The sequence below is a fragment of the Neopsephotus bourkii genome, unplaced genomic scaffold (genome assembly GCF_033783945.1).
Source record: "Neopsephotus bourkii isolate Nb327-2 ecotype Australia unplaced genomic scaffold, CSIRO-AGI_Nbou_v1 NB_1204, whole genome shotgun sequence".
NCBI classification, from domain to species: Eukaryota; Metazoa; Chordata; class Aves; order Psittaciformes; family Psittacidae; genus Neopsephotus; species Neopsephotus bourkii.
This window is the reverse complement of record NW_026901689.1, coordinates 179,591-181,875: the sequence shown is the minus strand read 5'-3', so window position 1 is coordinate 181,875 and position 2,285 is coordinate 179,591. Positions and strand designations below refer to the sequence as shown.

The window sequence follows — 2,285 nt, the reverse complement described above, 5'->3', positions numbered from 1 at the left end:
TATTCTAATAGTAACAAACAGATGGGACACAGCACTTGCCAAAAAGGAACACAAAGCCTGTCTCTGGGTTACATTCTTCTGCACTTATAACCTGTACAAAACCATTGTCACCAATGAAATTCTATAAAACATACGTCAAATTGGGATTTGGCCTTCTAAATCTAGATTATTTTTTACTATTTTACTACATTAAATCATTTAGATGGGCTATCAGATGATTTTCATAAAACCTTGGGAAAACTCTGAGAGAACTCTGTAATTAAGTGAGGGAAAGGCAACTACACAAAGCTTACATGTTCTCTTCCAAGCGGATGGCTTACCAGTCAGCAGATATGCCTGTGCTGTAGCCAAAGTTGTGTCTGCTAACCCAAGCTAACTAGGTTGGATGAGCTTTTCAGAATGAGAAATCAGTGTTGTATTTTTGGCTTTAGTAGAAACAGGTCAGCCCTTCCTGTGAGAGCAGAGGATTAGAAGCAAAGTTTTGGAGAAGTCAAGTTTGCAGCAGAGTATCTCACACCAGGGCCCTGGCTCAAAGACATTCTTTGGCAAAGAAGTCTGTGCCTTCTCCCATACTCCTTAAATGTTATTCACCATTCTACAAAGCCACAAGGGAAGGGGAAAACAAGGAGATGACAAAAAGAGGAGACCAATGTGGGAAAATATCTCAGCTGGTCATTCTGCTGAGAAAAACAAAGGTAAAAACATGACACCTGTTTTGCAAGACCAGAAAATTTAGTCTGAAAATATGGATTGCAACATAAAATCATGGGTGAGGAGAAGAGGGTTGAGAAGCAGGTCATCCTTTGAGCTCACATGTGTGTGCACATACATGCAGAGCTACACCAAGAATGGGAGTTGTGTTTGGACTGCCTGGAGAACGAGTACTGAGGAAAACTGACAAAAAGGAGCTCATCATTATCAAGTTGGAAAATAAGGTACCCTGAGACAGGCCTCCTGCAAGAGGAGTGCATCTTCGAAAAACAAGGTGTGACCTATGAAGACCACCTCTGTTACCAGCACATGGAGACAGTCTCATAACATGAACAGTGAATGAACTTCCCTAGTGGACAGCAGACTCCCTGATCTGCTTCAGGAAAATTTCAAAAACATCTTCTGGCATGAAATGGTCTTGCTGGAACTTCTTCACGCTGGAACTTGCAGCTTTTCTTGAATCTGACCCTGAATTAACTGTTTTCAGTGTTGGGTTGTTTGTGTTGGGTTGGGTTTCTTTTACCTCAACTGTTACAATATAGTAGTACATCACTATACTCTATACACTCACGTGTGCAGGTGCCGTTACCTGACTGAACTCCCTGGTGCTACCACTGTGCCCCATGCTCCCATGGTGCTGAAGCAGATACAGAAAGAACTAAGTGATCTGCAGTGAGACCCACCATCCCAGTGTTCTGCCGGACCTGTTGGAGATGACTTGTTTCATTGACAAGCAACAGTTATGAGACTATAATTACAGTGCATATCAAGGGTAGTATTTTTTCTCACAGTGCATTTTCTAACAGCCTCTCCTTTCAAACCACCAAAGATTGCTTTTACAACAAAAATATACCACCCAAACATAAACTGCAATGGGAATATTTGTCTTGATATCCTGAGATCACAATGGTCACCAGCTCTGACTGTATCTCAAGTTCTGTTGTCCATATGCTCTTTACTTTGTGATCCTAATCCAGATGATCCTTTAGTATCAGATATTGCACAGATCTACAAGTCAGACAAGGAAAAATGCAACAGACATGCAAGAGAGTGAACTCAGAAATATGCAATGTAAGCTTCTGAAGACTTTTTCGTACACCAGAATACTGTAAATTCTAGTTTTTTCTCAAAATTAGAAGGAAATGGAGGACAGTTTACTGTTTCAATGTATCATGATGTGCCTTGAATTTTTTTCAACCGTGTAAGTGTGTTTCTGTGGAGCAAGGAAGAACCAACTTCCAAAAATAACCTTATGACTGTGATCAGAATATTTATCTTCTTTGTGTGCTTTGCAGAACATATTTGTTTTTTAAGAGCTGGGCATCTGCATCTTCAGACTTTTTTGGGTTTTTTAGTGTGAGGTGCCCCTGCCCATGGCAGGGGGGTTGGAAGTAGATGATGTTAAAGTCCTTTCCAACCCCAACTGTTCTATGATTCCAAGATCACTGTGGTTGTAGACAGCCTGCCTTCTTCAGTGGGTGACTACACGACTTGAATCAAGGCATAGCACTAATCCTAATGGACAGTTTAAGAAAGGTATTGCTGCATTTAGAACAAAAACCCCAAAACAGCAT

General features: G+C 40.9%; 1 pseudogene; it reads left to right on the top strand.

Annotated features, from left to right (window-relative positions):
- The first annotated feature begins 1,342 nt into the window (after nucleotides 1-1,342).
- Nucleotides 1,343-1,786, top strand: LOC133218162 (ubiquitin-conjugating enzyme E2 D1-like; annotated as a pseudogene).
- Nucleotides 1,787-2,285: the final 499 nt, after the last annotated feature.